Source organism: Oncorhynchus nerka, linkage group LG18 (genome assembly GCF_034236695.1).
Source record: "Oncorhynchus nerka isolate Pitt River linkage group LG18, Oner_Uvic_2.0, whole genome shotgun sequence".
In the NCBI taxonomy this organism is placed as follows: Eukaryota; Metazoa; Chordata; class Actinopteri; order Salmoniformes; family Salmonidae; genus Oncorhynchus; species Oncorhynchus nerka.
Window position 1 is genome coordinate 1,672,631 of NC_088413.1, and position 20,449 is coordinate 1,693,079.

Here is a 20,449-nt window from a genome sequence, read left to right on the forward strand (position 1 = left end):
GCCCCAGATAATCCTCCGGTAGTAGTTGGCTACCTGACCAAAGAAAATCCCGGAAAATCTCGTCTACAAAAGCCTGGAAGACATCAACCCGTACGGCATGACAAGGTACTCATAGTGCCCTGAGGTGGTACTAAATGACGTCTTCCACTCGTCCCCCTCCCGGATACGCACCAGGTTGTAAGCGCTCCTGAGATCCAATTTTGTGAAGAAGCCCTGTGCATTGACTCTATCGCACTGGATATGAGAGGCAGCAGGTAGCTGTACCTCACAGTGATTTGGTTGATACCTTGATAGTCAATGCAGGGCGCAGACCGCCATCCTTCTTCACCGCCAGAACAAGGACAGGAACCGACTTCGGCGGAAGTCGTGACACCTACAACTGTCACCTTATGTAACAACTGATTTACTTAACTAAAGGCACATCTCAATATGTGGTCCAGGTGTCTTAGTGTTCCTATAGAAACCTGTGTCCAAACTCAGCATTAAATAGCATCTAATCAGAATAGTGTACAGAGCTAAGTTATTACAGCTATTTAAATGTAATGCACTTTTTAGTGTTTATTCTGTGTCATTAAAAAAATCACTGTTGCCTATTAGATCAATATCAGTGTGAACACATCTGATTGGACTAGATCCATGTTGAGGCGAGACACGTCTGATTGGACTAGATCCATGTTTGGGTGAGACACGTCTGATTGGACTAGATCCATGTTGAGGTGAGGCACATCTGATTGGACTAGATCCATGTTGAGGCGAGACACGTCTGATTGGACTAGATCCAGGTTGAGGTGAGGCACATCTGATTGGACTAGATCCATGTTGAGGTGAGACACGTCTGATTGGACTAGATCCATGTTGAGGTGAGACACGTCTGATTGGACTAGATCCATGTTGAGGTGAGACACGTCTGATTGGACTAGATCCATGTTGAGGTGAGACGCGTCTGATTGGACTAGATCCATGTTAAGGTGAGGCACGTCTGATTGGACTAGATCCATGTTGAGGTGAGACACGTCTGATTGGACTAGATCCATGTTGAGGTGAGGCACGTCTGATTGGACTAGATCCATGTTGAGGTGAGGCACGTCTGATTGGACTAGATCCATGTTGAGGTGAGGCCATTCCATGTCTTTATTGGTTTGTGTGAGAAGGCAGTTTGGGAGAAGGTGGTGGACCGTTTGAGGAGTCTACAGTTCCCCTGGTGGAGGTTCTTGGAACACTGATATTTAAGTCTGAGGTTGATGAAAACAAATTTGGTGCTGAAATGTTGTGTGTTATCTTGAATACCATGCAGATGTTGGAGTACAGAATGAAATGGAGAGGAGAGGAGAGGGGGAGAGGGAGAAGGTGGTGGACCGTAGAGGAGAGGAGAGGGGGAGGAGAGGAGAAGTGGGGGAGTAGAGGAGAGGAGAAGGGGAGGAGAAGAGAAAGAAGAGAGAGAAGAGAGGAGAGGAGAAGAGAGGAGAGAGGGGGTGACGAGGAAAGGGGGAGAAGAGGAGAGGGGGAGATAAGGGGGGGATAGGGGCAGAATAGGAGAAGAGAGGGGAGAAGAGAGATTGGGAGAAGAGGAGAACAGAGAGGGAGAAGAGGAGAACAGAGAGGGAGAAGAGGAGAACAGAGAGGAGAAGAGGAGAGGAGAGGAGAAGGGGAGAAGAGGAAAGGGAGAGAAGAGTAGAGGGGGAGAAGAGTAGAGGGGAGGAGAAGAGAGGGGAGGTGAGAAGAGTAGAGGGGAGAAGAGTAGAGAGGGGAGAAGAGGAGAGGGGGAGAAGAGGAGAGGGGAGAAGAGGGCAGGGGAAGAAGAGTAGAGGGGGAGAAGAGTAGAGGGGAGAAGAGTAGAGGGGGAGAAGAGGAGAAGAGAGGGGAGGTGAGAAGACTAGAAGAGAGGGAGGGGAGAAGACGAGAGAGAGAAGAGGATAAGAGGGTAAGGGGGAGAGGAAGGGGAGAGGGGAGAAGAGAGGGGGGAGAAGGTGGAGAGGAAGAGGAGAAGAGAGGAGAGGGGGAGGAGAAGAGATGGGAGAGCAGAGGGTGAGAAGAGGTGAGGGGAAGAGGTGGAGAAGAGAAGAGGACAGGGGAGAAGGTGGAGAGGAAGAGGAGAAGAGAGGAGAGGGGGAGGAGAAGAGATGGGGAGAGCAGAGGGGTGAGAAGAGGTGAGGGGGAAGAGGTGGAGAAGAGAAGAGGACAGGGGGAGAAGAGGAGAGGGGAGGGGGAAGAGAGGTGGAGAAGAGAAGAGAGGTGGAGAAGAGGAGAGGGGGGGGGAAAGAGAGGTGGAGAAGAGAGTGGGAGCAGGGAGGAGAAATGGAGAGGGGGAGAAGAGCAGAGGGGTGAGAAGGGGAGAAGGGAGGGGTAGAATTGGGGAGAAGAGAGGAGAGAAGCGGGGGAGTTGAGGAGAAGAGAGGTGGTAAAACGGAGGAGGGGGAGAAGGGGAGAAGAGGAGAGGGGGAGAAGATGAAGAGAAAGGGGGAGAAGAGGATAGGGAGAAGGGGGAGAAGAGGAGAGGGGGAGAAGATGAAGAGAGAGGGGAGAAGAGTAGAGGGGGAGAAGAGGGGTGGGTGAAGAGTAGAGGGGGAGAAGAGGGGGTGGGTGAAGAGTAGAGGGGGAGAAGAGTGGGTGGGTGAAGAGAAGAGGGGGGTGGGTGAAGTGGAGAGGGGGAGAGAGTGGGTGGGTGAAGAGGAGAGTGGGGAGAAGAGGGGGTGGGTGAAGAGAAGGGAGAGGAGAGGAGTAGAGAGGGGAGAGGGTAGGAGAGGAGAAGAGATGGAGAGAAGAGGAGAAGAGAGGGGTTGAAGAGGAGAGGAGAGGGGGAGAAGAGGAGGGGAGAAGAGAAGGGAGAAGAATAGAGGGAGGAGAGGGTAGGAGAGGAGAGGGGAGAGTAGTAAAGGAGGGAGGAGAGGGGCGAGGAGAGGGGGAGAAGAGGAGAAGAGAAGGGAGAAGAATAGAGGTGGGAGGAGAGGGTAGGAGAGGGGGCGAGGAGAGGGGGAGGAGAGGAGAAGAGGAGGGGGAGAATGGGAGAAGAGAGGTAGGAGAATGAGGAGAAGAGGAGGGGAGAAGGGGAGTAGAGGTGGGAGGAGAGGGTAGGAGAGGAGAAGAGAGGGGGAGAAGAGGAGAAGAGGAGGGGAGAAGAGTAGAGGTGGGAGGAGAGGGTAGGAGAGGAGAAGAGAGGGGGAGAAGAGGAGAAGAGAGGGATTGGAGAGGAGAGGGGAGAAGAGTAGAGGTGGGAGGAGAGGGTAGGAGAGGGGCAAGGAGTGGAGAGGGGAGGAGAGGAGAGTAGAAGAGAGGGGAGAAGAGGAGGAGAGAGGGGTTGAAGAGGAGGAGAGAGGGGGCGGAGAGGAGAGGGGAGAAGAGGGGGAGAGAGGGGTTGAAGAGGAGGAGAGAGGGGAGAAGAGTAGAGGTGGGAGGAGAGGAGAGGAGAAGAGAGGGGGAGAAGAGTAGAGGTGGGAGGAGAGGGGCGAGGAGTGGAGAGGGGAGGAGAGGAGAAGAAAGGGGGAGAAGAGGAGAGGGGGAAGGGGGAAGAAGAGGGGGTGGGTGAAGAGGAGAGGGGTTGAAGAGGAGAGGAGGGGGGAGAAGGGGGGAGAAGAGGAGAAAAGAGGGGTTGAAGAGGAGGAGAGAGGGGGTGAAGAGGAGAGGGGAGAAGAGTAGAGGTGGGAGGAGAGGGTAGGAGAGGAGAAGAGAGGGAGAGTTCATTAACTCAATTCTATTGACAATGTTTGTCTATGGAGATTGCATGGCTGAGTGCTTGATTTTATACATCTGTCAGGAAGGGGTGTAGCTGAAATAGAATCCACTAATTTGAAGGGGTGTCCACATACTTTTGTATATATAGTGTATGTACACGTTGTTGCACCATACCAACGATAATCCTGTCTTCCCCATCACATCATGAAAGGTCATGTTGATGTTCATTTAACCTCTGTCTCTCTCTTCCTCTGACTCCTCCCTTTCTCCTCTGTCTCTCTCTTTCTCCTCAGATCTCCAGGCTCAAAGCGTCAGTCCACCAGGTAGGTAGAGTATAAATCTACAGTGATTATAGCAGTTCAATATTAGTCAACTTTATTATCCCACATGGAGATATTCATGTGTCCATACAAACCATTCTAAACCCCAATAACAAGTAGTGTTTTATGGAACTACTTATACTTGACATATTATATATTATATTGGTCTGATGTTAGAGTAGGAGAAGGGGGGTGTAGATGATAGAGGTCTGTTACTAAGGCAACAGGTCTGATGCTATCTGTCAGGAAGAGAGAGAGGAACAGAGAGAGAGAGAGAAGGCGTGGAGAGAAAGTGAGATGTCAACAGAGATAGGGCTGACAGACTAACATGCAGCCAACTGAATATCTGTGTTCTCACCAGTGATGTCATCATAACCAGCAACCTTTTCCACTCTTGGTCCGGCTCAGCCCCTGACCCCTGACCTCTGAAATTAATGATTAAAAAAATTATATATATATATTTTTAAATTAGATTTAATCTCATCTGCAAAGAGTTACACATTTGCATGGAAGGGGAATGTACACTACATGACCAAAAGTATGTGGACACCTGCTAATCTAACATCTCATTCCAAAATCATGGGCATTAATATGGAGTTGGTCCCCCCCTTTGCTGCTATAACAGCCTCCACTGTTCTGTGAAGACTTTCCACTAGATGATGGAACATTGCTGCAGGGACTTGCTTCCATTCAGCCACAACAGCATTAGTGAGGTTGGGCGATTAGGCCTGGCTCAGTCAACGTTTCAATTCATCCCTAAAGGTATTCAATGGGGTTTAGGTCAGGGCTCTGTGAAGGCCAGTAAAGTTCTTCCACATCGAACTCAACAAACTATTTCTGTATGGACCTCGCTTTGTGTACAGGGGCATTGTCATGCTGAAACAGGAAAGGGCCATCCCCAAACTGTTGCCACAAAGTTAGAAACACAGAATAGTCTAGAATGTCATTGTATGCTGTAGAGATTAGATTTCCCTTCAATGAAACTAAGGGGCCTAACATGATCCATTAAAAACAACCCCAGACCATTATTCCTCCTCCACCAAACTTTACAGTTGGCACTATGCTTTGGGGCAGGTAGTGTTCTCCTGGCATCTGCCAAACCCAGGTTTGTGGTATGGACTGCCAGATGGTGAAACGTGATTCAACACTCCAGAGAAAGTGTTTCCACTCCAGCAGACGCTTGGCATTGCACATGGTGATCTTAGGCTTGTGTGCTGCTGCTCTGCTGTAGAAACCCATTTCATGAAGCTCCAGACGAACAGTTCTTGTGCTGAAGTTTCTTCCAGAGGAAGTTTGGAATTCGGAAGTGAGTGTTGCAACCGAGGACAGATGATTTTTACACGCGACGAACTTCAGCACTCGCGGTCCCGTTCTGTGAGCTTGTGTGAGCTACCACTTCGAGGCTAAGCCACTGCTGCTCCTAGACGTTTCCACGTCACAATAACAGCACTTACAGTTGACCGGGGCAGCTAAAGCAGGGTAGAAATTAGACCAACAGACTTGTTGGAAAGGTAGCATACTATGATGGTGACGTGTTGATTGTCACTGAGTTCTTCAGTAAGGCCATTCTACTGCCATTGTTTGTCTATGGAGATTGCATGGCAGTGTGCTCGATTTTATTCACAGGTCAGGAAGGGGTGTGGCTGAAATAGCCAAATCCACTAATTTGAAGGGGCGTCCACATACTTTTGTACATACTGTAAGGTGTATCTGGGTCGGCCCGTCCTCCACCACCCCAACCCAACACATCCCACTCAGCTTTAGGATCTTAGTGAAACATTCACTATTGGTTTCAGGTGTGTTAGGTCAAGGCCAGAGTCACAACACACAGGACAGCAGACCCCCAGGGCAGGACTGAACAACCCAACAGCTGTTGAAAACAGGAAGTGGTCATGTTTTTTATACAGAATCCTTTTGTCCTACAGTTTTCCATATAAGGCATCCTGACCTCATGAACGTTGACCAGTAAATCAAATCTAGTGATACATAACGAGACATTTCTGCCGTCCATTGTGACATTGTTGGAGGATAACCAACCCTCCAATTCATTAGAATGCATTTCTCAGCCTCTATAAATGCTTAGTTACACAGTTTCTTCTGATAACTGTCTCCGGTATCAACATTTCCAAGCCAACAAATACAGGGAGAAAAGAGAATCTGTAGACATGCTGAGATAAAAGAGCATCCGCTTTACCAGAATTCAGTCAGAATTCACAAGACCACAACATACGCAGATATGTCCCCTTTTGTGGATGGGGGGGGGGTCTTTAATCAACCACAAGGCTGGGAGAGAGAGATAGTAATTACTCACTGACAAACTGAGGAGGAGACAGGGGAAGAGGGAGAGAGAGATCTTACTCACTGACAGACTGAGGAGGAGACAGGGGAGGAGGGAGAGAGAGAGAGATAGGAGAGAGATAGTTCTTACTCACTGACAGACTGAGGAGGAGACAGGGGAGGAGGGAGAGAGAGAGATAGGAGAGAGAGATAGTTATTACTCACTGACAGACTGAGGAGGAGACAGGGGAGGAGGGAGAGAGAGAGAGATAGGAGAGAGATAGTTCTTACTCACTGACAGACTGAGGAGGAGACAGGGGAGGAGGGAGAGAGAGAGATAGGAGAGAGATAGTTCTTACTCACTGACAGACTGAGGAGGAGACAGGGGAGGAGGGAGAGAGAGAGAGAGATAGTTCTTACTCACTGACAGACTGAGGAGGAGACAGGGGAGGAGGGAGAGAGAGAGAGTTCTTACTCACTGACAGACTGAGGAGGAGACAGGGGAGGAGAGAGAGAGAGAGAGATAGGAGAGACAGATAGTTCTTACTCACTGACAGACTGAGGAGGAGACAGGGGAGGAAGGAGAGAGATAGGAGAGAGATAGTTCTTACTCACTGACAGACTGAGGAGGAGACAGGGAGAGGAGGGAGAGAGAGAGAGAGATAGTTCTTACTCACTGACAGACTGAGGAGGAGACGGGGGAGGAAGGAGAGAGAGATAGGAGAGAGATAGTTCTTACACACTGACAGACTGAGGAGGAGACAGGGGAGGAGGGAGAGAGAGAGATAGTTCTTACTCACTGAGACTGAGGAGGAGACAGTTCTTACTCACTGACAGACTGAGGAGGAGACAGGGGAGGAGGGAGAGAGAGAGATAGGAGAGAGAGATAGTTCTTACTCACTGACAGACTGAGGAGGAGACAGGGGAGGAGGGAGAGAGAGAGAGTTCTTACTCACTGACAGACTGAGGAGGAGACAGGGGAGGAGGGAGAGAGAGAGTGATAGGAGAGAGATAGTTCTTACTCATTGACAGACTGAGGAGGAGACAGGGGAGGAGGGAGAGAGAGATAGGAGAGAGAGATAGTTCTACTCACTGACAGCCTGAGGAGGAGACAGGGGAGGAGGGAGAGAGAGAGATAGGAGAGAGAGATAGTTCTTACTCACTGACAGACTGAGGAGGAGACAGGGGAGGAGGGAGAGAGAGAGAGATAGGAGAGAGAGATAGTTCTTACTCACTGACAGCCTGAGGAGGAGACAGGGGAGGAGGGAGAGAGAGACAAACATTTAAATCAAATGAATATATTTTTATCACTGACTTCTCACCAGTGATGTCATCATAACCAGTAACCTGTTCCTCTCTTGGCCCAGCCTGACCCTGACATATAGCATCAGGCCTGTTGAGTTGACTTGGGTAACAGACCTCTAGCTTCTACACCACATCCCCCCTTCTCCTGCTCTAACATGAGACCTCATCAGTACCCATTTTGGGAGCTGGTACTGTTTATATTTAGGTGCTGGAACATTAAGCCAATATTCTATAAGAGGTGAACTCAAGCAGTAGAAAGTTAGAGGTGATATTATAGGACACTATGTGAAATGTTGCTGCTCTGTCAGCAGTTTCCTGTGGAGTTTTTTTAACATGTCAGTTTGCTGTCGTGTGTTCAACCACTGATCCAAGATAAGTTGCTAAGAAGTTAATCTCACATCATTGACGTTAGGACGTAATGAGAGAGAAGTCATATAGCCTAGCAGTATTTTACACTCTTCAGTCCACTCTTTATGACAGCAGACTGTGGAGCCCCAGTTAGAGACAGACATGATACCTGCAGTGGTACTGATGACCCTGTTGTGGAGCACAGGTAGGATTTTGCTACACTGATATACACTTGTGACAGTTACTGAGATATGTTTTGATATTGTAAGATATATTATAATTTGCAGGGTTAGTAAAATAACATACAACTGGAAGCAGACAGTAAAAATGTGTCTCAAAGCAGGACAATGATGTGATCACCTGTAAATGTACTTTACTGTAGTCTAACTGTCCATCTGGGGACAGGCACTAATGTCAGTTAAGTTGTGATGGTGTCCTGCATCTGACTGTTGTATATTCAGTGTGTCAATGATTGATTGTATCTGTCTCTATGTAAATGAATGAGAGTATATATGATGTATTATATATTAGATTGGTGTTATGTTAGAGTAGGAGAAGGGAGGGGTGTAGATGATAGAGGTCTATGAGCTGAGTCAAGATCAACAGGTCCAACACTATATGTCAAGAAAAGAGAGAGAGAGAGAGAGAGAGAGAGAGAGAGAGAGAGATGAGCATAATGAGAGGGAGGAGAGAGGAAGGGTGGGGAGAGCAGAGGACGGGAGGGGACAGAGGAGGATAAGGGAGAGAGGAGGTAGAGGAGGGAGGAGGGTAAGGGAGAGAAAAGGAGAGGGGAGAGAGAGAATTGTGGAGGAGAGAGAAACAGAGAGAAGGGGGGAGAGAGAAGGGGAGGGGAGAGAGAGAATTGTCGAGGAGAGAGAAAGAGAGAGAAGGGGAGGGAAGAGAGAGGGGAGGGAAGAGAGATTTGTAGAGAAGAGAGAAAGAGTAAGGGAAGGGCTCCACTAGGGCCCTCTCAGCCAGCCGGCTCCACTAGGGCCCTCTCAGCCAGCCTGCTCCACTAGGGCCCTCTCAGCCAGCCTGCTCCACTAGGGCCCTCTCAGCCAGCCGGCTCCACTAGGGCCCTCTCAGCCAGCCTGGCTCCACTAGGGCCCTCTCAGCCAGCCTGCTCCACTAGGGCCCACTCAGCCAGCCTGTTCCACTAGGGCCCTCTCAGCCAGCCTGTTCCACTAGGGCCCTCTCAGCCAGCCTGTTCCACTAGGGCCCTCTCAGCCAGCCTGCTCCACTAGGGCCCTCTCAGCCAGCCACTAGGGCCCTCTCAGTCAGCCGGCTCCACTAGGGCCCTCTCAGCCAGCCTGCTCCTCTAGGGCCCTCTGAGCCAGCCTGGCTCCACTAGGGCCCTCTCAGCCAGCCTGCTCCACTAAGACCCTCTCAGCCAGCCTGTTCCACTAGGGCCCTCTCAGCCAGCCTGCTCCACTAGGGCCCTCTCAGCCAGCCTGCTCCACTAGGGCCCTCTCAGCCAGCCTGTTCCACTAGGGCCCTCTGAGCCAGCCTGCTCCACTAGGGCCCTCTCAGCCAGCCTGCTCCACTAGGGCCATCTCAGCCAGCCGGCTCCACTAGGGCCCTCTCAGCCAGCCTGCTCCACTAGGGCCCTCTCAGCCAGCCTACTCCACTAGGGCCCTCTCAGCCAGCCTGTTCCACTAGGGCCCTCTCAGCCAGCCTGTTCCACTAGGGCCCTCTCAGCCAGCCTGCTCCAATAGGGCCCTCTCAGCCAGCCGGCTCCACTAGGGCCCTCTCAGCCAGCCTGCTCCACTAGGGCCCTCTCAGCCAGCCAGCTCCACTAGGGCCCTCTCAGCCAGCCTGCTCCACTAAGGTCCTCTCAGCCAGCTGGTGTGTGTAGGAGAGTGTGAGCTGTGTGTACAAAAAGTAGAAGTACAAATGTCAAGGGAAATGAACTAAAGTGATAAATCTCGTCCTAGGTTTTATTTACTGTGGTGTTTGTTCTCCACTGGTTACCCTGTTCTCATCACAACAGGTCACACATTCTGCTGACATGATTACACACTGTGGTATTTTACCCAACAGATACAGGAGCTTGTCAATATTATATTTTCAAATTATTTTGGGTGCCTTGTAATATGAGAGAAATATATGTCTCCTATATCGACGTACATTTGGCAGGAGGTTAGGAAGTGCATCTCAGTTTCCACCTCATTTTGTGAGTAGTGGGCATATAGGCTGTCTTCTCTCTGCCTATGGTGACCTCTCTCAATAGCAAGGCTATGCTCACATTGTCTCTACATTGTCCATTTGTTTCTCTGTTTTCTATCAGTCACAGTGGTCAGATAGTCTGCCACCGTGTCCTGTCTGTTTTCTATCAGTCACAGTGGTCAGATAGTCTGCCACCGTGTCCTGTCTGTTTTCTATCAGTCACAGTGGTCAGATAGTCTGCCACCGTGTCCTGTCTGTTTTCTATCAGTCACAGTGGTCAGATAGTCTGCCACCGTGTCCTGTCTGTTTTCTATCAGTCACAGTGGTCAGATAGTCTGCCACCGTGTCCTGTCTGTTTTCTATCAGTCACAGTGGTCAGATAGTCTGCCACCGTGTCCTGTCTGTTTTCTATCAGTCACAGTGGTCAGATAGTCTGCCACCGTTTTCTATCAGTGGTTTTTTCTATCAGTCACAGTGGTCAGATAGTCTGCCACCGTGTCACAGTGGTCCTGTCTGTTTTTTCTATCAGTCACAGTGGTCAGATAGTCTGCCACCGTGTCCTGTCTGTTTTCTATCAGTCACAGTGGTCAGATAGTCTGCCACCGTGTCCTGTCTGTTTTCTATCAGTCACAGTGGTCAGATAGTCTGCCACCGTGTCCTGTCTGTTTTCTATCAGTCACAGTGGTCAGATAGTCTGCCACCGTGTCCTGTCTGTTTTCTATCAGTCACAGTGGTCAGATAGTCTGCCACCGTGTCCTGTCTGTTTAATTCACTTTGACATTTTATAGTTTGTAGTTGTCACGGCTGATTTCCTCCTCTTCGTCTGAAGAGGAGGAAGGATCGGACCAAGATGCGGCGTGGTACGTGTTCATGATGATTTTAATAAGACAAACACTGAACACTAATGAAATACAAAACAATAAACGAGGACGTACAAATACCAAACCGAAACAGTACCGTGTGGCGACACAGACACGGAAACAATCACCCACAAAGTACCCACAGAATATGGCTGCCTAAATATGGTTCCCAATCAGAGACAACGATAGACAGCTGCCTCTAATTGAGAACCAATCTAGGAAACCATTGACATACAATATACCTAGAAAGGTGGGAGCCCCATACACATACAAAACCCCTAGACAAGACCAAAAACACATACATCACCCATGTCACACCCTGACCTAACGAAAATAACAAGGAAAACAAAGAATACTATGGTCAGACAGTAGTTCTAGATAATGTGTGGTTTATTATATTTCCTAGTCAGTAAATATTTAATAATGTGTAGTTCTAGATACTGTGTAGGTTTATTATATTTCTAGTCAGTAAATATTTAATAATTGTGTAGTTCTAGATACTGTGTAGGTTTATTATATTTCTAGTCAGTAAATATTGAATAATTGTGTAGTTCTAGATACTGTGTGGTTTATTATATTTCTAGTCAGTAAATATTTCATAATTGTGTAGTTCTAGATACTGTGTGGTTTATTATATTTCTAGTCAGTAAATATTGAATAATTGTGTAGTTCTAGATACTGTGTAATAATTGTTTATTATATTTCTAGTCAGTAAATATTTAATAATTGTGTAGTTCTAGATACTGTGTAGTTTATTATATTTCAGCATTAGTTTGATTTTATAATTGTGTAGTTCTAGATACTGTGTGGTTTATTATATTTCTAGTCAGTAAAGAGGAAGGATCGGAATAATTGTGTAGTTCTAGATACTGTTCAGATGGTTTTATTATATTTCTAGTCAGTCAGTAAATATATAATAATTGTGTAGTTCTAGATACTGTGTAGGTTGATTATATTGTCACCCATAGCATTGGTGTCCTGTATGACAGAGTCATAGACATGTAAGATGCATGAAAGAGGAGGATGGCGTTGATGTTTCTCTACAGGGGGAGTCAACATGTGTTTTCTACCTGTCTACCTGTCTAGTACCCCCACCTGTCTAGTACAGAACTCAACCCTCTCCCTGACCCCACCTGTCTAGTACAGAACTCAACCCTCTCCCTGACCCCCACCTGTCTAGTACCCCCACCTGTCTAGTACAGAACTCAACCCTCTCCCCTGACCCCCACCTGTCTAGTACCCCCACCTGTCTAGTACATAACCCTCTCTCCCTGACCCCCACCTGTCTAGTACATAACTCAACTCTCTCCCTGACCCCCACCAGTCTAGTACATAACTCAACTCTCTCCCTGACCCCCACCAGTCTAGTATACCGATACTCTGTACCAGTACCCCCTGTATATAGCCTCCACATTGACTCTGTACCAGTACCCCCTGTATATAGCCTCCACATTGACTCTGTACCAGTACCCCTGTATATAGCCTCCACATTGTACCGGTACCCCCTGTATATAGCCTCCACATTGACTCTGTACCGGTACCCCCTGTATATAGCCTCCACATTGACTCTGTACCAGTACCCCCTGTATATAGCCTCCACATTGACTCTGTACCAGTACCCCTGTATATAGCCTCCACATTGTACCGGTACCCCCTGTATATAGCCTCCACATTGACTCTGTACCAGTACCCCTGTATATAGCCTCCACATTGTACCGGTACCCCCTGTATATAGCCTCCACATTGACTCTGTACCGGTACCCCCTGTATATAGCCTCCACATTGACTCTGTACCAGAACCCCCTGTATATAGCCTCCACATTGACTCTGTACCAGTACCCCTGTATATAGCCTCCACATTGACTCTGTACCCCTGTATATAGCCTCCACATTGACTCTGTACCGGTAACCCCTGTATATAGCCTCCACATTGACTCTGTACCAGTACCCCCTGTATATAGCCTCCACATTGACTCTGTACCGGTAACCCCTGTATATAGCCTCCACATTGACTCTGTACCAGTACCCCTGTATATAGCCTCCACATTGACTCTGTACCAGTACCCCCTGTATATAGCCTCCACATTGACTCTGTACCAGTACCCCCTGTATATAGCCTCCACATTGACTCTGTACCGGTACCCCTGTATATAGCCTCCACATTGACTCTGTACCAGTACCCCTGTATATAGCCTCCACATTGACTCTGTACCGGTACCCCTGTATATAGCCTCCACATTGACTCTGTACCGGTACCCCCTGTATATAGCCTCCACATTGACTCTGTACCAGTACCCCCTGTATATAGCCTCCACATTGACTCTGTACCGGTACCCCTGTATATAGCCTCCACATTGACTCTGTACCAGTACCCCCTGTATATAGCCTCCACATTGACTCTGTACCAGTACCCCCTGTATATAGCCTCCACATTGACTCTGTACCAGTACCCCTGTATATAGCCTCCACATTGTTTGTATTTGTTTACCCCCTGTTAGTTTAGCCTCCAGTTGTTTGTTGTAGTTTAGTTGTTAGCCTCATTGACTCTGTACCAGTACCCCTGTATATAGCCTCCACATTTGACTCTGTTTAGTTGTTAGTTTTGAGTTGTTTAGTTGTTTATTGTTAGCCTTTAGTTTTACATTGACTAGTTGTACCAGTACCCCTGTTTATAGCCTCCACATTGACTTTGTTGTTAGTTTACCCCTGTATTTATTGCCTTTACATTGTTTAGTTGTTAGTTTAGTTGTTAGTTTAGTTGTTAGTTTTTAGTTGTTTAGTTGTTTAGTTTAGTTGTTTTTAGTTGTTAGTTTAGTTGTTTAGTTGTTAGTTTAGTTGTTTAGTTGTTAGTTTAGTTGTTTAGTTGTTAGTTTAGTTTAGTTGTTAGTTTAGTTGTTTAGTTGTTTAGTTGTTTAGTTGTTAGTTTAGTTGTTTAGTTGTTTAGTTGTTTAGTTGTTAGTTTAGTTGTTAGTTTAGTTGTTTGTTTAGTTGTTAGTTTAGTTGTTAGTTTAGTTGTTAGTTTAGTTGTTTAGTTGTTAGTTTAGTTGTTTAGTTGTTTAGTTGTTAGTTTAGTTGTTTAGTTTAGTTGTTAGTTTAGTTGTTAGTTTAGTTGTTTAGTTGTTAGTTTAGTTGTTAGTTTAGTTGAGTTGTTTAGTTGTTAGTTTAGTTGTTTAGTTGTTTAGTTGTTAGTTTAGTTAGTTTAGTTTAGTTGTTAGTTTAGTTGTTAGTTTAGTTGTTAGTTTAGTTGTTAGTTTAGTTGTTTAGTTGTTAGTTTAGTTGTTAGTTTAGTTGTTTAGTTGTTAGTTTAGTTGTTTAGTTGTTAGTTTAGTTGTTTAGTTGTTAGTTTAGTTGTTTAGTTGTTTAGTTGTTAGTTTAGTTGTTTAGTTGTTTAGTTGTTAGTTTAGTTGTTAGTTTAGTTGTTTAGTTGTTAGTTTAGTTGTTAGTTTAGTTGTTTAGTTGTTAGTTTAGTTGTTTAGTTGTTTAGTTGTTAGTTTAGTTGTTAGTTTAGTTGTTAGTTTAGTTGTTTAGTTGTTAGTTTAGTTGTTTAGTTGTTTAGTTGTTAGTTTAGTTGTTAGTTTAGTTTAGTTGTTTAGTTGTTTAGTTGTTAGTTTAGTTGTTAGTTTAGTTGTTTAGTTGTTTAGCTGTTTGTTTAGTTGTTAGTTTAGTTTAGTTGTTTAGTTGTTTAGTTGTTAGTTTAGTTGTTAGTTTAGTTGTTTAGTTGTTAGTTTAGTTGTTTAGTTGTTAGTTTAGTTTAGTTGTTTAGTTGTTAGTTTAGTTTAGTTGTTTAGTTGTTTAGTTGTTAGTTTAGTTTAGTTGTTAGTTTAGTTTAGTTGTTAGTTTAGTTTAGTTGTTTAGTTTTAGTTGTTTAGTTTAGTTTTAGTTGTTGTTTAGTTTAGTTGTTTGGTTGTTAGTTGTTTTAGTTTAGTTTTAGTTTAGTTAGTTTAGTTTAGTTGTTTAGTTGTTAGTTTAGTTAGTTTAGTTGTTTAGTTGTTAGTTTAGTTGTTTAGTTGTTTAGTTGTTTAGTTTAGTTGTTTAGTTGTTAGTTTTTAGTTGTTTAGTTTTAGTTTAGTTGTTAGTTTAGTTGTTTTTAGTTGTTAGTTTAGTTGTTTTTAGTTGTTAGTTTAGTTTAGTTGTTTAGTTTTAGTTTAGTTGTTTAGTTTAGTTTAGTTTAGTTTAGTTGTTTAGTTTAGTTGTTTAGTTTTGTTAGTTGTTTGTTTAGTTGTTTAGTTGTTTAGTTGTTTAGTTGTTTAGTTGTTTTTAGTTGTTAGTTTAGTTTAGTTTTTAGTTGTTTAGTTTTAGTTTAGTTAGTTTAGTTGTTTAGTTGTTAGTTTAGTTTTAGTTTAGTTGTTTAGTTTAGTTTAGTTGTTAGTTTAGTTTAGTTGTTAGTTTAGTTTAGTTGTTTAGTTTAGTTTAGTTGTTTAGTTGTTTAGTTGTTAGTTTAGTTGTTTAGTTGTTAGTTTAGTTTAGTTGTTTAGTTGTTAGTTTAGTTGTTTAGTTTAGTTTTAGTTGTTAGTTTAGTTGTTTAGTTGTTAGTTTAGTTGTTAGTTTAGTTTAGTTGTTAGTTTAGTTTAGTTGTTTAGTTGTTAGTTTAGTTTAGTTGTTTAGTTGTTAGTTTAGTTGTTTAGTTGTTAGTTTAGTTTAGTTGTTAGTTTAGTTTAGTTGTTTAGTTGTTAGTTTAGTTGTTTAGTTGTTTAGTTGTTAGTTTAGTTTAGTTGTTTAGTTGTTAGTTTAGTTTAGTTTTTAGTTGTTTAGTTGTTAGTTTAGTTTAGTTTAGTTGTTTAGTTTAGTTGTTTAGTTTTTAGTTGTTAGTTTAGTTTAGTTGTTTAGTTGTTAGTTTAGTTTAGTTGTTTAGTTGTTAGTTTAGTTTAGTTGTTTAGTTGTTTAGTTTTGTTTAGTTGTTAGTTTAGTTTAGTTGTTTAGTTGTTAGTTTAGTTGTTAGTTTAGTTTAGTTGTTAGTTTAGTTGTTTAGTTTAGTTTTTAGTTGTTAGTTTAGTTTTTAGTTGTTTAGTTTTAGTTTAGTTTAGTTGTTTAGTTGTTTTTAGTTTAGTTGTTTAGTTGTTAGTTTAGTTTAGTTGTTTAGTTGTTAGTTTAGTTGTTTAGTTGTTAGTTTAGTTGTTTAGTTGTTAGTTTAGTTAGTTTAGTTGTTTAGTTGTTAGTTTAGTTGTTAGTTTAGTTTAGTTGTTTAGTTGTTAGTTTAGTTGTTTAGTTGTTAGTTTAGTTTAGTTGTTTAGTTGTTAGTTTAGTTGTTTAGTTGTTAGTTTAGTTTTAGTTTAGTTGTTTAGTTTTAGTTTAGTTTTTAGTTTAGTTAGTTTAGTTGTTAGTTTAGTTTTAGTTTTAGTTTAGTTTAGTTTAGTTTAGTTGTTTAGTTGTTAGTTTAGTTTAGTTGTTTAGTTGTTAGTTTAGTTTAGTTGTTTAGTTGTTTAGTTGTTAGTTTAGTTTAGTTGTTTAGTTGTTAGTTTAGTTGTTAGTTTAGTTGTTTAGTTGTTAGTTTAGTTTTTAGTTTAGTTGTTTAGTTGTTAGTTTAGTTGTTAGTTTAGTTTAGTTGTTAGTTTAGTTTAGTTGTTTAGTTGTTAGTTCAGTTTAGTTGTTTAGTTGTTAGTTTAGTTGTTTAGTTGTTAGTTTAGTTTAGTTGTTAGTTTAGTTTAGTTTAGTTTTTAGTTGTTAGTTTAGTTGTTTAGTTGTTTAGTTGTTAGTTTAGTTTATTTGTTTAGTTGTTTAGTTGTTTAGTTGTTAGTTTAGTTGTTTAGTTGTTTAGTTGTTAGTTTAGTTTAGTTGTTTAGTTGTTTAGTTGTTAGTTTAGTTTAGTTGTTTAGTTGTTAGTTTTGTTTAGTTGTTTAGTTGTTAGTTTAGTTTAGTTGTTTAGTTATTTAGTTGTTTAGTTGTTAGTTTAGTTTAGTTTTTAGTTGTTTTTAGTTGTTAGTTTTTAGTTTTAGTTTAGTTTAGTTGTTTAGTTATTTAGTTGTTTAGTTGTTAGTTTAGTTTAGTTGTTTAGTTGTTAGTTCAGTTTAGTTGTTTAGTTGTTAGTTCAGTTTAGTTGTTTAGTTGTTAGTTCAGTTTAGTTGTTTAGTTGTTAGTTTAGTTTAGTTGTTTAGTTGTTAGTTTAGTTTAGTTTAGTTGTTAGTTTAGTTGTTTAGTTGTTAGTTCAGTTTAGTTGTTTAGTTGTTAGTTCAGTTTAGTTGTTTAGTCTTTCTGGGAGCAAGACATCCTGGTCCACGACGGGGGGTTTTCTTTTGTAGTCCATGATTGACTGTAGACCCTGTAGACCCTGTAGGCTGTAGACCCTGTAGACTGTAGACCCTATAGAGCCACATACCTCTCCTATCTGAGTCATTGAAAAGACTAGATCCATGTTGAGGTGAGACACGTCTGATTGGACTAGACCCATGTTGAGGTGAGGCACATCTGATTGGACTAGATCCATGTTGAGGTGAGACACATCTGATTGGACTAGATCCATGTTAAGGTGAGACACATCTGATTGGACTAGATCCATGTTGAGGTGAGACACGTCTGATTGGACTAGATCCATGTTGAGGTGAGGCACGTCTGATTGGACTAGATCCATGTTGAGGTGAGACACATCTGATTGGACTAGATCCATGTTGAGGTGAGACACGTCTGATTGGACTAGATCCATGTTGAGGTGAGACACGTCTGATTGGACTAGATCCATGTTGAGAGACACATCTGATTGGACTAGATCCATGTTGAGGTGAGACACATCTGATTGGACTAGATCCATGTTGAGAGACCATTCCATGTCTTTATTGGTTTGTGTGAGAAGGCAGTTTGGGAGAAGGTGGTGGACCTGTTGAGGATTCTACAGTTCCCCTGGTGGAGGTTCTTGGAACACTGATATTTAAGTCTGAGGTTGATGAAATCCAAATGTGGTGCTGCAATGTTGTGTGTTATCTTGAATACCAGGCAGATGTTGGAGTACAGAATGAAATGGAGAGGAGAGGAGAGGAGAGGAGAAGAGAGGGGGAGAAGAGGAGAGGGGGAGGAGAGGAGAAGAGAGGGGGAGAAGAGGAGAGGGGGAGGAGAGGAGAAGAGAGGGGGAGAAGAGGAGAAGAGAGGGGGGATGAGATTTGAGGGGGAGAAAAGGATAGTGGTGAGAAGAGTAGAATAATGGGTCAGAAGAGGAGAGAGGGGAGGGGAGGGGAGGGGGAGAAGAGGAGAGGGTGAGAAGAGAGACTGGGAGAAGAGGAAAGGGAGAGGAGATGAAGAGTAGAGGGGGAGCATTGGGGAGAAGATGAGAAGAAAGGGTGAGGAGAGGTGAGGGGGATGAGAGGAGATGAGAGACTGGGAGAAGAGGAGAGGAGGGGGAGGAGACGAGAGGGGGAGAAGAAGTGAGTGGGGAGTAGAAGTGAGTGGGGAGGGGAGGAGAGGGGATAAGAGGGAGAGAACAGAAGTGGAGAGGAGGAGAAGAGTAAAGGGGAGGGGAGAGAAAGAAGAGGAGATGTGGAGAGGGGGAGAAGAGGAGAGGGGATAAGAGTAAAGGGGGAGGGGAAGAAGAGAAGAGAAGAGAGGGGATGGGAGGGGATAAGAGAGGAGAAGAGAGGAGAGTGGGAGAAGAGAGACTGTGAGAAGAGGAGAGGAAAAGGGGAGAAGAGGATAGGAGAGGAGAGGAGAGGAGAGGAGAAGAGAGGAGAGGAGAGGATAAGAGAGTGGGGAGAAGAGGAGAGGAGAGGAGACAAGAGGGGGAGAAGAGAAGAGGGAGGGGGAGAATTGGGGAGAAGAGGAGAATAGAGGGGGAGGAGAGGAGAGGTGGGAAGAGAGGAGAATAGAGGAGAGGGGGAGGAGAAGAGAGGTGGGAGAAGAGGGGAGTGGGGAGAACTGGAGAAGAGAGTGGGGGAAGAGGAGAAGAGAGGGGGAGAAGAGGAGAAGAGAGAGGCAGAAGAGGAGAAGAGAGACTGGGAGGAGAGGAGAAGGAAGGGAGAGAAGGGGAATAGAGAGGTGGAGAAAAGGAGAAGAGGGGGGGGAAGAGGAGAGGGGGAGAAGGGGGAGAAAGGGGAGAAAGGGGAGAAGAGGAGAATAGAGGGGGAGAAGAGAGACTGGGAAAAAGAGAGGAGAGGAGGAGGAGAAGAGAGGGAGAAGTGGAGAGGGGAGAGAAGAGGGGAGGGGAGAAGAATAGGAGAGGGGAGAAGAGTAAAGGGGGAGAGGAGAAGAGGAGACGAGGAGAGGAGGGGAGAAGAGGGGGGGAAGGGAAGAAGAGGAGAGGGGGAGACTAGTAGAGGGGGAGAAGAGAAGAAGGAAGGGGGAAGTGAGGAGAGGGGGAGGAGAGGGGAGGAAAGGAGAGGAAAGGGCAGGAGAGGGGAAAGGAAGAGGAGCGGAGAGGGGAGGAGAGGGGAGGAGAGGAAAGGGGAGAAGAGGAGAATTGGGGGAAGGGGAGAAGAGGAGAGGATAAAGGGAGAAGAGAGGGGGAGAAGAGGAGAGGGGGATGAGATAAGAGTAGAAAAGGAGAGGGGGAGAAGAGGAAAGGGGGAAGGGGAGGGGAAGAAGAGGAGAGGGGGAGACTAGTAGAGGGGGAGAAGAGGAGAAGGAAGGGGGAAGTGAGGAGAGGGGGAGGAGAGGGGAGGAAAGGAGAGGAAAGGGCAGGAGAGGGGAAAGGAAGAGGAGAGGAGAGGGGAGGAGAGGGGGAGGAGAGGAAAGGGGGAGAAGAGGAGAATTGAGGGGAAGGGGAGAAGAGGAGAGGATAAAGGAGAAGAGAGGGGGAGAAGAGGAGAGGGGGAGAAGAGGAAAGGGGGAGAAGAGAGAGGCAGGTGAGGAGACAGAGAGGAGAGGGGGAGAAAAGCAGAAGAATAGGAGGAGAAGAGGAGAGAGAATAGAGAGGGAGAGGAGAGGGAGAGAAGAGGAGAAGAGAGGGAGAGAAGAGAAGAGAGAGAGAGGGGAGGAGAAGAGAGGGAAGAGAGAAGAGGAGAGGGAAGAGAGAAGAGGGGAGGAGGAGGAGAGGGGGAGGAGAGGAGAGGAGAGGAGGAGGAGGGGGGGATGGGAGTGGAAGAAGAGTAAAGGGAGAGAAGAGGAGAAGAGAGTGAGAGAAGAGGAGTAGAGAGGTGGAGAAGGGGAGAATAGGAGACAGGGAGAAGAGGAGAGGAGAGGGAGAGAAGAGGAGGAGAAGAGGAGAGGAGAGGAGAGGGGAAAAGAGAAGAGAAGAGGAGAGGAGGAGAAGAGGAGAGGGGGAGAAGAGGAGAGGGGGAGAAGAGGAGAGGAGGAGAAGAGGAGAGGGGGAGAAGAGGAGAGGAGAGGAGAGGGGGAGAAGAGGAGAGGAGAGGGGGAGAATAGACAAGGAGAGGAGAGGGAGAGAAGAGAGAGAGAGAGAGAGAAGAGGAGAGGAGGAGAAAAGGAGATGGGTGAGGAGAGGAGAGGAGAGGGGGAGAAGAAGAAGAGGAGAGGGGGAGAAGAGAAGAGGAGAGGGGAGGAGAGGAGAGGAGAGGAGAGGAGGAGAAAAGGAGAGGGGTGAGGAGAGGAGAGGAGAGGGGGAGAAGAGAAGAGGAGAGGGAGAAG

The 20,449-nt window shown here is 45.2% G+C and overlaps 1 long non-coding RNA gene across 1 annotated transcript in view; it reads left to right on the forward strand.

Annotated features, from left to right (window-relative positions):
- LOC135561685 (uncharacterized) overlaps positions 1-20,449 on the forward strand; it is a 165,189-nt gene that overhangs the window by 25,229 nt on the left and 119,511 nt on the right. The window contains exon 2 of the long non-coding RNA XR_010459603.1: positions 3,963-3,992. This is a non-coding gene — a long non-coding RNA (uncharacterized LOC135561685). The remainder of the gene's footprint in view (positions 1-3,962; positions 3,993-20,449) is intronic.